The sequence below is a fragment of the Hibiscus syriacus genome, unplaced genomic scaffold (assembly GCF_006381635.1).
Source record: "Hibiscus syriacus cultivar Baekdansim isolate YM2019G1 unplaced genomic scaffold, ASM638163v2 tig00117005_pilon, whole genome shotgun sequence".
NCBI lineage: Eukaryota > Viridiplantae > Streptophyta > Magnoliopsida > Malvales > Malvaceae > Hibiscus > Hibiscus syriacus.
Window position 1 is genome coordinate 2,988,782 of NW_024063519.1, and position 16,039 is coordinate 3,004,820.

Genomic DNA, 16,039 nt, shown 5'->3' on the forward strand with positions numbered 1-16,039 from the left:
TAATGTTCCATCAAAAAATAAAATATTGTAACTTTAAAAGTTTTCGGTATCAAATTTGTTAAAGATTTTAATTAACCCTCATTCTTTAAAGATTTTATGATTATTTTTTATAAACATCTTTGACATTCAACTCTTTTAAAAAATTAAATAATTTTTTTGTGCTTCTGATTTCAAGTTTTTATTAACTAATACAAATCGTACATCTAACTTAGTGAGTATGTCTCTTAGTATATATTTTCTACACACAAGGACTTGAACTTGAAATCTTACTTAAATGCTATCAAATTACTTATCACTTGAACTAATTCCGAATTAAATAAAATTTCAATCTGTATAACTAAGATTTAAATTATCTTGGAACATAAAGAGACGTTAAAAGTTTGTTGGGTATGTGACAATGATTATAAGAAACCTTACCCAACCCACGTCGGAAACAGCCCATCCTCCTTCCCCATGTGACTGAATTACTTTTTCTTAAGGTCTCTCATGGACACCTTCAAAACCCAGAGCTTTTTCTTATGATTTTATTCCCCTCATTTAAGACATTTCTTTTTCAAAGGCCTCTACTTTTGTACAAATGCAGGAGCACAGAAAACGTGGCCATGGGATATAATTATAGGGTGGGAATTGATGTAAACCCTTAACAGATCATGATTGTACTTCAAACGTATTTATTTAGATGTTAGTATGTTCATGCTCGGAATTATAGGATATAATTATAACATAATGTTATTATGTTTATTTATTTACTTATCAATAAACAATTCAAATCTTGTACGAACTTACTTATTTCGGTAATTAATTAATCGTTGTTGTTAAAGATCATGAGTTCGGACACCAACAGCTACAACATGATGATTAGACATACATTGTCAAACGATTAAAAATATTTAAAACAATACTACTTTATAATCACCAAAGTTAAAAAAAAACAATTCAAATCTTTTCCCTGTTAGACCGCCATCTCTTCTTTTATTCCAAAAAAAAATAATAATTTGGTTAAGGTTTTCAAGGCAAACTGCTAGGTGGTCAAACGAATTGGTTTCGACGTAGTTCAAATTCCCTGAGAAAATCCATTGATTGCCCACTGCACACTCCTGTTCAAAACTTGTGTCTCGTAGGGGTCAATCTTTTGCTAGATTATTCATATTATTTTAATATATTTTTATAATAATTTGTACTTTTAATATTTTATATTTATATAACATTTAATAATAAGTCAGATAAATTTTAGAGTAAATTATTTATTTGGGCATCTACTTATTATTTAGTTTCTGCTTTAGTCACTCATTTATTATTTTTTTAAGAATATGTCTAACGTTATGTTTTGATTCTATTTTGGTCACTACTGTTAAAAAAATTAAAGGTGGTATTGATGTGTTGTCCTAAGGTAATGCAACGTTAGTATTAAAAGAATAATTAAAAATATCACATCAGCATCACTGTTAGTTTTTTAACCATGGGTAACCAAAATGTAAAGTAAAGTATGATTTTAAAAAAATAATATCATTAGATAATCGAAACAAAAACTAAATAATAGGTGGATGACCAAATAGGTAGTTTACCCAAATATTTAATATTTCTGTCTGAATTATGAATATTGATTTACTCTTTTGAGTTGTTGACTCGGAACTCTAATTTTATTTTGTTTTCATAATTCCCTACCTACATTCCGCAATATAAGCAATCAGAAGAGCGATCCAAGGACTTGGTATAGTTTGTCTTGAAAGAGTTCACATTTGCTTCTCTTGTTTTGCGGCACAATCGCCACAGCCACCATATTATGATGATGGGTACAGGGAAGATGATTCATGCTGCTATTTCCATCCTAAACAAGTGGTCATCGGGATTTGTCCTTTGTGCTTAAACGACAGGCTTCTTATCTTAGCTTCAAAGCAAGGCCACTCTTCATCCTCATCATCGGGCAGCCGTAGATTTTCAAAAGAAACCACACATTCACCTCCCCAAGATCTTTGCTTTAGGCCCACTTCTCCATCGCCGTGAGCTCAAGCACTGGAAATCTCAGATTTTGATGACCAAGATGCTTCAACCAGTCAAGAAGGTAAATAGTAAATACCCTTTTCGATTTCAGTTTCAGATCCCTCTCTTTTTTTCTTGAATATCCATCACATGCAGGCACATGTCTCTTCGTATGTAGAATTATTGTTTGTGTAAATGACAAAAGTGTGGTCAAAGTATGGCAAAACCGGAAAACCAAGAATCTTATCCTGTTTTCTTCAGTTTCCTCTGCAACTTTTACCTGCATGAAAATATACGTGTGTGTTTATGGGAATAGATGTTTAGCTAGCAAAAAGCCCATTGAATTCTGCATATAATTTATGCAAATTCATCTGATCTTCCATAAAAAAAAGGGACCCCTTGAATTTTCTTTCTTGCTAATCATGTCCTCAGCTTATCAAAATTTGGTATAACTTGTCTTTCCTTTCTTTTCTTTTTCAGGCTACAGATTGGCCTCACCATTAATGCACAAATCTTGTGCATGTACTAAATTACATATCTTCTATAACATACAATAAACTTTACCATATTGTAGAACAATGTTTTGATTTACTGTAATCTTCTTCCCCCCTTTTTCTGCAGACTCCTTTATCTCAATCAAGTTTGAAGAGAATGGCGTTTGTTCATGGGAAAAAGGCGAAGTTTCAAAGGTTTCACTTGAGAATTGCAGCATGTCGTGGAACCCCACGTTGGACAATAAGAGTGTGATCGAGCATCCGAAACCAGGAGGCTCGCTCCGGTGGCGAAAGCGGATGGGCCACCTGTTTCAGCTCGTAAGGTGGAAGAGGTCCACCAGCAAGGCTGAGGGAGTCAAGGCCATGAAGAAGAGCTGGATCGTAAGGACTCTCACAAAGAGAACCTAATAATAAAATACTTTCTTTTTTTGTATTGTAAATGATAGTAATTTGAGCTTTCCCTACCATTTCCAAATTGTGTGAAAATGATTTTGGGTTAAAATGTTCATTGTTTTTCTTGTAATTTATTATTATCTGATAAAGCAGAACAAGATATAGTGGTTCAACTTGTTTTCTTGTTGTCTAATTACTGAGTTTATATTCTATGGCGTCATCAAATCCATGGACTTCAAGAATTTAAACATTTTTGGCGTTCCTCAAGTTTATAATGTTGTAATTTAGATGTACGCTGTTAAATTGGCCGTTAAATAGTATGTCACGTTTTGGTAATTTTAAAAATTTATTAAAAAAAATCAACAAATCCCAAACCTCCCCGTGCCTTATCCCCTTCCCACCTTCACCTTTTATGTCTGTCGGTCGGCCGGCGATGACCATCACCACTACCATCATCGACACTATAATCAACTCTCGATCAAACCTCTGTTGGTCTTTCGCCATAATTTACCGTCATTTATCGTAGAGAAACATTCAAAGTTTCGTCATATTTTAAGTTACCGTCGTTGTTTTTCGTCGATTCCGATTGATCCCAACGTCCATGCCACGCCATTACCACCATTCGAACCACCGTCCAATTCCGCTCAAACCCATCATTGTCGTCGCTCCGTCGATGCTCCTCTGGCGTTCCACCATGGTAACGAGGTTGAAATGAGATATATTAGTGTTTTTAAATTTTTATAATTTCATTAAAAGTTTGGGATTCTTTTATAATAAATTAAGATTTTTTAATTTTTTTCTTTTTCATTAAAAATAATATTTTTATTAACAAAATTAAAAATAAATAAAAATATAAATGCGTACCTAAAAGTGTAACTAAAAAAATATATTAATTTTAATAAAAAATCTTTATATACCAAATCGTTTTTCCAGGTAAAATTTAAACATTTATTTTTATATCAATCCTAGATTTTTTTCGGTTCAAAATCTGACAATTTAAGACAGATAATGAGGAAAATTGGGAAATTTGATTGAAAGGGCACTCAAAATCTAACAATCCATCGAAATTCAAATACAGAACTCGGCAAGAACAATAAAAGGGAAGCAACTTTAGTTGTAATAAAGAAGAGTTTGGCCTTCCTTTCTTTGCACAAGCTCTCTCTCTCTTCAATGTCAAACAAACTTTAAAAAGGCACATTGTTTTTTACACCTTTCATAAAGGCTGAAATCCTACCCAACGTGACCAAAGTATTGGTGAATTACACAGACATTCAAGACTAATTGGGACAACTTCTGGGTAGGCCTCTTCCCGAACCATGCTTTCAGTGGTCCACATTTCCACATCTTTGTCTAGGAGATAAACTTTTTTATTTGCTCTTCACATTACTTCCCCCCCCCCCCCAAAAAAAAAATCGTAGTGGGGAAGGTAGAAGGAATGAAGGGAAATTGTTCCCCAAACCAAATCAATTGTTCTTAATCATATATCCTTATTCTTGTATCAATAATATTATACTAGATTTTGATGAAAACAAATGGATCATGACTACTACAAACAATTCATCCTTAATAATTAAGATGAAGAGTCGTAATTAATTAGTAGTGAAACAGTCGTTGATCGATGTTATAATCTCCTACCTCCATAAGAAGATAGAGGAGGGATTGGTGAAGAGGTTTGGGATCCTTTCTCTCGATCCTGAACTGAAGATTTTATAGTATATTAGTGTTGTTAGACATATGATTCTTGTAGTTATTCATAGGTTAGAAGACTATATAAATACGATCATCTGAAACAGATTTGGTTCTAGTATCATGTGAACATGTCAAAAGTCACGTTAGAGGATCACGACTTTTAAAGGTGTAAGGCTCTAGAGAGACTGTGTTTGAAGATAATATTCCTTACCCAAAAATTTGAAGTACGTCAAAGATTAGAAATTTAAAGATAATTTTAAATCTTCTCGTTGTGTTCTCTAAAAGTCCTAAAATATAAAGAATATTTTAAAAAATAAAATAAAATATTATTTAATTTAATTTTTTTCAAAAACCTACTTAAAATTTTGATACAATGTTTAAGTACAATCTTTTAATTTAAACAATAAAATTAGTTTTACGTTTCTGATAATCTTTATCGTGTTAGGTAAGCATCTTAATGGGTATATATCTAAATTGATTTTCATGGTAGCCGATACCCTAACTCTGGAACACTCATTTTCAAAGAGATTAAACTGTTTTTATATCTACATATAGATAGGTACATGTGAAAGCTATGAATTAATATAATGGAAAAAGTGGAGAGTTGCTCGTAAAGCTTAAATACCTTAATTCAATGTCGTGTAAACGATTCCACTAACCTAAGCTTAATTAATCCTTGCACTGAACCCTAGCCCTAGGGGCTCTTAATTTTGGCATGTGTATACCAGATAGAGACCCTTGTAAAAAACGTACTATTAAAGTAATTTTCCGATTATATGGAATATTATAGTAAAGTACTGTACTTCTCATGAAAAAAAGTTAGGGTAACTTACAAATTTAATGATCCAATTATTTATGTGATTTTGTTTAATCATTTCATATTTCTTTCAAAATTACACATAATATACATTTTAGTTTATTTTTGTCATTTAAAAATTAACGGTGAAATTGACATGTCACCATAAGATAATGTCATATCATCTTGAAAAAGGAAAATAAAAATAACATGTCAGTAGTTCTATTAATTTTTTTAACAATTTGTGACAAAAATAAAATTATAACATAATGTTATGTATGATTTAAAAGAATAATTGGATAATCAAACGAAACTTTATAAATAGTTTGGTGACTAAACACTGGTTTACCGAGTAATCTATTTTCAAATAGTGAAACAATGTTGTTTTTAGATATACTAATAATTCAAAATATTAAAAAGAGGCACATAATAATAAATGCATTTGAAAATATAATAAATATTTATATATGAATATGAGTCGAGCAATAAATGTGTAGAAATATGATTCGAGGCATGCATGTGGGTAGGGCAAAGAGACTCGAGATTAAAGAAATAGACAAGAGGTGTATAATTGTAAATTGTTGGATATTGACTCGATAGCTGTCCATATAATGTGCCACCGTACTTCGGAGTTGTGTCCTTGGTGGATGGTCTCTGTTTCTCCTTTTTTTTGTCTCAGCCGTCATCATTTCAAGTTTCAATGTTAGACTTTTGGTTACGCCTATTCTCTGTATCCAAATAGCTATAAAAGGGAACCCAGTTCTAGATTACGCACAACACTTGGGCGAATTACGATTTTGGTACCAAAATTATTAGTTTTTATCTATTTTAGTACTTAAATTTTTATTTTTTTCAAAAACGATATATAAAATTTAGTTTTTGCTTCATTTTAGTATCTAAATTAAAAATTTAACGTTAAATTTTGAAAAGATTAAAAGTTTAGGTACTAAAATGGACCAAAACTGATAATTTAAGTACTAAATGCGTTAAATTTTTTAATGGCAGAGTATTAAAATGAAATGAAATTGAACATTACGTATAATTTTAAAATTTAGATACTAAAACATACCAAAATTTAAATTTTCATAGCTTAGGAATTCTAATATGGGTAGGCTTAGGGATGATAAAGCATAAGATATTATCAAAACCAACCGAAAAGGTTAAACCCATAACCAATGATCATATAAACTTTTTCTCCGATTATTTATTTATCTGATATAAATATTTAATAAAAAATAATACAGGGCATATATATTTTAATTTTGAAAATTCATTATTTTAATCGAAAATAAAAGTTAAAACCATATCCAGCAGTGTGAGGAGTGAGGACAACTGTGATGACGTTAGGAGATAAATTAGAGCAGACAACAAGTTACATCAACAAAATTTGAAATTTTAATTGTCTCCGAAATAAAAGGCCACGCTACAAATAAACCTATATCTATATATGACTTGATGTTCTAACGTTTTATGGAATTAATTTTATATTTGATTGGACCAAAAATTATAACTTGGAATACATCCATAAAAAAGATAATCCTGTTTTTTATTGTTTATTATATAAATCGATGTTAAGTTAACATTTTTAATTTTTTATCTAAACTGATATTTAAGATTAAAATAAAATTTAAGATAATACTTATAATTTGGTATTTCCACAATCAATTAAATTGTTAATATAGTATAAATTAGTTAAAATGATAATATCATTTAACAACATTCATTATAATTTATCATTGGTTAATAATATCTAAAACATGTGGTTACTAGCTCTCATTATTCTTAGCTTGTGTTAGAAGTGAGCGTTTGATCGAATCGAGTAAAAAAATTTTGAGGTATTATAGTTGACTAGTCCTATTTTATAATTCAAACTTGATTTGATTTTTTTCCGAGCAGTATTTATAATAATATCATATTATTTTATCCTAATTTAAAAGATTATATACAATACATATATAGTTCTTCATGTTTTCATAGATATATATCATACAAAGTTGAGAAACTCGACTCAAATTTGAAAATTGATCAACTGATTACTTAAAGTTTCGAGTTATTCGAATTGTATTTTAAAACTCGATTTGAACTTTAATTTTTTTTTAAATCGATTCGAGTTTATGAAATTAAAACTCGAAGACAATTCAAATTAATTTTTTTTAAATCGAGTCGAATAGAAAAAAATTAGTCGAATTTTTCTCACCTTCAGTTGTGAGTTCAATATCCATTACAAGTAAAATTTCCTTTTCTTCCCCAAAAGGAAATGTTAAAAACAATAATTTATTTGTTGAAATTAATATTATATTAATTTATCTTTTTAAAATTAACAACCAATTTAAAATAAGAGGTCTAGGTAATAATTTAGAGAGAAAAAATACCGAGTTTGTATTGTAACGATTAAATTACTGGATCTTGCAGGCCCAAACTTTGATTATTGGACCGGCAGGACCAGGTTAAATAAGCAATAAAATCTCATTCTTCCTGCTTAAAGTTTAGGTCTAATTCTGTTTTTGATCCTTGCTGTCTGCATATACTTGAAGTTAATTCCTCTACTCCTTCGATTAAATGATCGAAGTCCTTTGATTAATTGGATCATTTGACATTTAAACGCGACCAATTTAAAGTCACATAGAAGTCATGTAAGCAAAAAAAAAAAAAAAATCACTTCATTTCTCTGTAATAATACCAAAAAATCTTATAACTCCCTATTCATAATTGAATCCTTTGTCCTTACAATCCTTGTTCAATATTTTATTTATGTATTTGATCTTCATGTGTAATTTTCCCGCATAAACATTCTTAAATGGCATACAATAATTTAACGAAAGAAATTTTCTATTGTATTATAAATTAGACTTCCCATTATTGAATTAAACTTACAATCCTTGTTCAATATTTTTATTTATGTATTTGATCTTTCATGTGTAATTTTCCCGCATAAACATTTCTTAAATGGCATACAATATAATTTAACGAAAGAAATTTTCTATTGTATTATAAATTAGACTTCCCCATTATTGAATTAAAAGAGCAGATAAATTAATTTCATGTGATTAAAAGTAGAGGAATTAAACTTCAAATGTTAAATCCCATATAATATACGATTTTAACCAACTTTTTCCGGATTTGCCAAAATGACCAACAAAATCGCAATGCGATCGCTAATTCGCAACGCGATCTCCATTATCGCAAATCAGTTTCCAGATTCGCAACGCGATTATGACTATCGCAATGCGATTTTCCAATTTCACGTTGCGATTTTCCCAATTCGCAGTGCGAATAAGTAAATCGCAATGCGAATTTGGAAAATCGCAATGCGAATTTGGAAAATCGCAATGCGAATTTGGAAAATCGCAACGCGATACTGACTATCGCAACGCGCTAATACAAAATCGCAACGCGATACTGACTTTCGCAACGCGATACTTACTTTCGCAACGCGATACTGACTTTCACAACGAGATAATACATAATCGCAATGCGATTTTCAAAGCGCCATTAGTATCGCAAAGCGTATTTTATTTTCAAATTCCAAACACGAATATTAATATATTGGAACACTGAACCGTCCACAGTATATCCCGTAATCGCAACTCATAACCTAAAAACCTAAAATCACAACCTCCATCTCCATCTCTCACTCTCTCACCCATCTTCGACGAAATCCGTCCCCATCTCTGGCGAAATCGTCTATCTCCATCTCTCAGAGCCACCCTCACAATCAGAAATGGAAAATCAACCAAATCAACCACCGAGGGTTAGTTTTTTAATAAATCAACCGAGAATCGCAACGCGAAATGAAAATCGCAACGACAAAATCGCAACGCGATTTTATTCTCTCGTTGCGATAGTCAAATCGCGTTGCGATTGTCATTTCGTGTTGCGATTTTCATTTTCAGAACTTCTTCTTCTGCAAATTGAAACTTGAATGAATTGCATTACTTCAACCAAAAAACAAAGACAAATAAGAAATTCACAGTGTTGCAAATTAAGTTTGAAGAAAAACTACTACTCTTATGTTATTATTGTTTTTGGTATATCTTCACAGTGTAGTTTTTGGTATATCTAACTTAGTATGTTTATTGTTTTTGTAGAAATTTTATTCGGCTCAATTGACCTTAAGAAATAAAGTCAGCAAGGCCAAAACAATTGCGTCGAAGCTTTTACCTGCACAAAGAAAAATGTTTGAGGATACTTGCTTCGGGCCATGGCTGAAAGTACAACATCCCGGTGGAGATGCGATGTTGACACCTGTTTCTTCAAACCATGACTAGCGATCTACCAGATACTATACAACGTCGTGATGAAGAGATATGGTTTGATTTTCCACGGCGTATACGTGTTTTGGGCGGGAGGAGTTTTGCTTAATCACCGGTCTACGCTTCGAACACGATGATATAGGTCGGTACACTAGACACATTACCCGCCCATCATGGTTATCCCGGGTTTTTCCTGAGCTGGAGAGGCTGAATCTACACGTGGAAGACCTGACGAGATTATTGAATAAGAAAGATGGTTTTACTCGGATGGATGACGTCGATGTTGTTCGAGTATGCCTTCTAATACTTTTGCATGCCGATTTTTTAGGCAGAGAGTCCAGACAACCTATTCCGAATGATCTAATCAAATTGGTAGAAGACCTAAATGTGGAACCTGTTTCCGTGGGGCTCGTATTTATAGAAAGCTACAGAGTCCAGACAACCTATTCCGAATGATCTAATCAAATTGGTAGAAGACCTAAATGTGGAACCTGTTTCCGTGGGGCTCGTATTTATAGAAAGCTACATGGAAAAGTTATCGTCTGCCTTGGATGATCGAAAAAGTTTGCATGGCGATGGTTCCAAATACACTTTGACAGGCTTTATTTGGGCTATTTGGAGAGGAAACGGACCTTGCAATGGAAGATTTACTATGGTATACGACAATAAATAATGTAAGTTAACATAAATACTACCATATGTTTATAAACAAGTATTACTAGTACACGTTTAACTTTGTTTGAGCTTTTATATTGTTAGGAGGCAACACTCCATTACAGAGGCTGACACCCACGGAAGTTGAGCTTGCCACTGATTTGTGGCAAGTAGTAAGCGTTTTTTTGATGCACGGATGATGAGCAGCCTCCACTTCGGGAGCATCACCTCACCAGAGCTATCACCTCACCCAGAGCCATCACCTAACGACCCGACTATACACCTCCACAAACAACAGCCATCACCTATTCTGTCACATCAACGAGCCTTCTCCACCATCACCGCAAGATAGGCGACCGGCAAAGTTGCCACGACGTTTATCTCCTGTTCTCCACCTCCACCTCCACGGGATGAGTTTATAGGAGTTATGTGTTGAGGTCAATGCCTTGCGTGAGGAGGTCGGTACTTTACGCAAAGACGATGGTGCATGGCGTGTTGAGGTGTCTACTTTACGCGGTGAGGTAGCCTCTACGTGAGATGGTAGCTCATTGCAGAATGAGGTTCATACTCTACGCAACGAGGTAAGTTTAAGATTTTTCATATTTAACTGATGATAAATTACTCGTAATTTCACTTAGATTAACCATTTCACTTAGATTGCTTAATAAATTCATTCGGTTGCTGCCAATACTGCTAAATTGTTTTTGTTAGTATTTGTTTTGGTTTGTTTTGTCTTTTGGTTGGTTGAATGCAATCCATTCAAGTTTCAATTTGCAGAGAAGAATAGTTACTTTCGCAACACGAAAATGACTATCGCAATGCGGAAAATGGCTATCGCAATGCGAAATGAAAATCCGACAAATCGCAATGCGAAATGAAAATCGCAACGCGAAATGAAATCGCAATGCGATTTGTGTTTCGCGTTGCGATTTATCGTTGCGATTTTCATTTCGCATTGCGATTTTTTCGTTGCGATTTTCATTTTCGCATTGCGATAGTGTAACACCCCAACCGTATCCGACCCAGATACGAGTCGACGTGTCACATTAACTTTTCAAACCTTGACTCTTAAGAAAAATCCCGGGAAATTTAAAACTTTATTTAAAACAAAATACAGACTTTATCAGAGTGCTGTACTTAAGACTTATTACATGCCAACACTTTATACATAACCAAAATAACTTTTGTCAATATTTCTGATATGATCTTTTAGTAGTGATACTGTCTTTGCCACTTCTATTCTTTCACTTCTCGTTTCTTGGTACCTACGTGTAAATCATTACACGCTAAGCATAGACTTAGTGAGGTATATAAAACATATAATATACCATATATCATTTCATATAATAAAAACATACATATGCAAACACTATCAATAATCATTTCCCTCGTTTCTTGGTACCTACGTGTAAATCACTTACACGCTAAGTCATAGACTTAGTGAGGTATATAAAACATATAATATAACCATATATCATTTCATATAAATAAAAGACATACATATGCAAACACTATCAATAATCATTTCCACTTACCATATACTCATCATATAACACATATATCACTATACCCAGAAACACATAACATATAATTCATGTATGTGCATTCATATCATTGAATCACGACATATCAATATGCATGAATCTATTGTATGATAACAATATCAATCATGTCATGCACACATGCAAACTTACTTCTTGTATCACTCTCACTTTCATTTATCTTTTCCCATTGCCATATTATTGAGAATAGAGGTATGTGAGTACATTGAGGTTGTGCACTAATGCTGTCACCACAGCTCGTATAAATGTCCCGAAGGACCTATCCAGAGGTCACAAAGACCCCGGTAATTATCCAGAGGTCATAAAGATCATCGGTAAACTGTCCATAGGTCCCGAAGAACCTAGGTAAACTGTCCATATGTCTCGAAAGACATAGGTAAACCCTCGACTCTTGGCATGCCAACTATACCTATAGCTCTCGTATCATATACTATGGGCATTTATTTATACATTTCGTATCACTTGTTCTTTCTCTTCTGTCACATACCACATGTATGTGTAACCATATATCTCATATCATATCACATGTATTATATATACATATATTCACGTAAATCATTTCATGTAATTCATATCACATATATCACATGTGCATATAAGCTTATAGCTTCTTTTACATATACATGTAGTCACATAGCTTTCTTTCATGTAACCATGCATGTCATGTCAAATAACATATATCATATGTTGCATTTTCACTTAAGCATATAAATCATATAACATAGCATCCATCTATTTCTATGATTAATGCATACATGGTAATCACATAACAATTTAGAAGTTACTTCTTACCATAGTAACTCCATCACTGGCTCATCGCAAGCCAATGTTAATTCAATAAAATAAGTACAAAATAAATTGCACTCACCTTAGCTTTGCTTTGATTCGATTATAATCCTTCAATTGATCCGGAACGAGATCACATTTATATCTACATCATCACATAGATCTCTATTAGTATTATAACTAATATACTCTATTGGTTCACTCCTTAGACTGAAAAATGACAATTTCATCTTTCAATGAAAGTATGCATCGATGCACTACTGATGCATCGGTGCATAAAATGCATTCGATGTTGTATTATTACTGGTATGCATCGATGCACTACTTATGCATCGATGCATGAATTACATTCGATGTTTTTATTTTAAAAGAGTGCATCGATGCACTAATGATGCATCGATACACCTTCAAACAATTTTTGGGTTTAACCTAATGCATCGATGCATTATGAATGTGCATCGATGCACTCTACCCAGAACCTCTTTTGAACCCGAAAATCATCAATCTTCACTCAAATGCTTCATATTTCATCCCCTTTCATATTCCTAACTTTCATATACATGTTTAAACTCATTATAATCAACTATATCGTCTTTAACCTTAATATCCTCTCCTCTTTATTAACTTCAAGAATCATACCAGATTTTTAACATGTTTAAATCTAATTCTAACACTCCATATTCCTTAATTAAATTGATGACAAGTCAAATTCCTTCTCAAATTCACTTACTAACTCTTTTCCAGTATTTCCTTAAGAAATCATTTTCTTTAATCTTTCATAACTTCTTATTTTGATTTTAGGACAACTTAAGCTTTCCATAAGCTTAAGTATTACCTAATGATCAAAACCCACTCTTAAAAATAACAAATAATCAGCTAACAAGGAATCTTACCTTTGCAAGCTTGGCTATTTCTTTCTCTCGTACCAGAAGAAGAAGAATAAGATGAAGAGAATATCTCTTCATCTTATCCACTCTAACATATATATCCTTATCATATTTATTTTAATTTATTTATTTAAATGACCATTTTATCCTTTACTTCATTTGATAATTCTAACAACTTTTAGGATTTATTTCCAGATAAATCATTGAACTAATCCATTCTTCTACTTTAATCACTAAATTCTGAAACTTTACCATTTAGTCACTAACCCATAGTTTGGGATGTTACAACTCTCCCCTCCTTATAAGAAAATTCGTCCTGGAATTTTCACTGCACATCTTAATAAGAATATATCTTATAATGTTCTTATGTTGCTTCCCTGACTTATTCTCTTGTCATCAGAAACTTACTTTCAATCTTTTAGTTTTCCAACTATCTTTTTCGTTTATACATTCATCTTCTGTTGCTTATCATATACAATAACCAGTAATACCAATCCATTGTTGTCTTTTCTTTCATTCGATTATGCATTTTTCCTTTGACCTTTCTAAAATTCCATATAATGCACTCATCACGTTGACAGTAACATCCATCTCATCACTCTATCATAAATCCATCTATTTTTCATAACTCTCTAATACCTTCTAACCATACCAAACTTGTATTTCGTCATCATTTGTCCAAAACACAACTTTAAATCTTCTTCAATTGTGATTAAACATATACTTAAGGAGTCAAACAATATTTTCACATCACCTTGCACACTTTCGTGTTTCTATATCGAACTTATCATTTACACTTCCATACGAATCCTCACTTCATTCACTATATCACATTTACGTAATCAAAATATACAACTATATCCAATACAATGTCATCACAAAATCTTGTTAGTCAACGTTAACTCTTTCATTCTAAAGTAAAATCCTTATCATCTCCACACTCTTTCTTATACACAATATTATCCCTTTGTTTCAAATTCATAACTCTGATTTCATTCATATAATGTTACTTATCCTGTAGACAGTAACATCAATTCTTATCACTCAAAATTTCTAATTAATTCACCACAATCCAACTTTACTCATTTTCATCCTTGTCTGTATTACGATACACATAATCTCTTCATATAACCTTACATACTTTTCTTACTTCTAATCAAACTTAAAATCTATACTTCCTTATAACCCTTTATCATATTTAATCTTTCAGTACCAGACCATACTAATTGAGTCTGTCTGACTCTCATCAGATTTGATTCTGGCAGAGAATACAACTAATTCATACCTTATCTGAAGTTAAAAACAGAATCTCTACCTCTCTTTGATGGTACTGAACTCTATGAAGCACCAATTCTCTTAATCATATGAGATTTTTATTCTCCAAACTTTTCATTATGAGCTCTTTCTCTTAAAGCTTTAACTCAATTAACCATTTCTTGAAACGGTAACAACTTCAAAACCAATAACACTATTTTAATTTAAGGCGCAAGTCCTAAACAACAAATCACATGTATCTTTTTCAGTCAGAATTAACCCAGCAACAATTCTGCTTAGCTTATTAAACTTATAATCATACTCATACAATGTGTAATTCCCTTGTTTCAAGCTCGTGTATTCCAGTTTTGTCTGTCTTATAAACTGGTCATCAATGCACTTATTCTTGAACTCTTATACATTCTAATCACATCATTTAATCTTTAACGTTTTATGGTGACAATTGTCCACCATACTCTAACTTACCAAAGTAGTAACAAAACTACTCAATTCAACATCTCCACTTTGAAGAAATGAAAACCTTCTATCATATTATTCAACCAAAGGTCTATAACAATAGAACCTTCCTCAAATCCACCCTTGAACTTAGGTGCTCCTAAATCTTTTAACTATCTCAATACACTCATTCTATGAGTTAACAAAATATAACATTGTAAACACATCAAAATATCATTCAACATCATAAATCATTCTCTAATCTTATAAAGGCATTCCTTGAGGTTTTCACTCTTCTCCCTGCCTGGTCAGGGCAGGTGAATGCTATTACCTTCAGGTCTATAGCCTTGTGTTTCACTTTGAAAACTCTCATATTTTCATGTGCTCCTATCATTTCTTCTATCACATATCACGTGTGCTTATGCTCATCCAATTCATATTGTATAACATATGTCAATTGCATATGTTCACATATCATCCATCATATCATATAAACATATATATATAAATTTCATAAATCATTCTCTGGTATTCACATATCTTATTTAACATAATAATTTAACTCTATTAACAAGACAGTACACTCCTTACCCTATCAGATCAGAAAATTTTCTACTTTATGTCGGCATGTATACTTTTAAAACAATTTTGACTTCGTTTTTAGCCTAGAATCGGCTAAACCATAGCTCTGATACCATTAAATGTAACACCTCAACCCGTATCCGACCCGGATACGAGTCCGACGTGTCACATTAACTTTTCAAACCTTGACTCTTAAGAAATATCCCGGGAAATTTAAAACTTTATTTAAAACAAAATACAGACTTTATCAGAG

General features: G+C 32.3%; 1 long non-coding RNA gene across 1 annotated transcript; it reads left to right on the forward strand.

Moving 5' to 3' along the window:
* Positions 1–1,943: 1,943 nt before the first annotated feature.
* Positions 1,944–2,854, forward strand: LOC120194949. Its single transcript, XR_005523019.1, has 2 exons — positions 1,944–2,062; positions 2,602–2,854. It is a non-coding gene; the product is annotated as an uncharacterized LOC120194949 (long non-coding RNA).
* Positions 2,855–16,039: the final 13,185 nt, after the last annotated feature.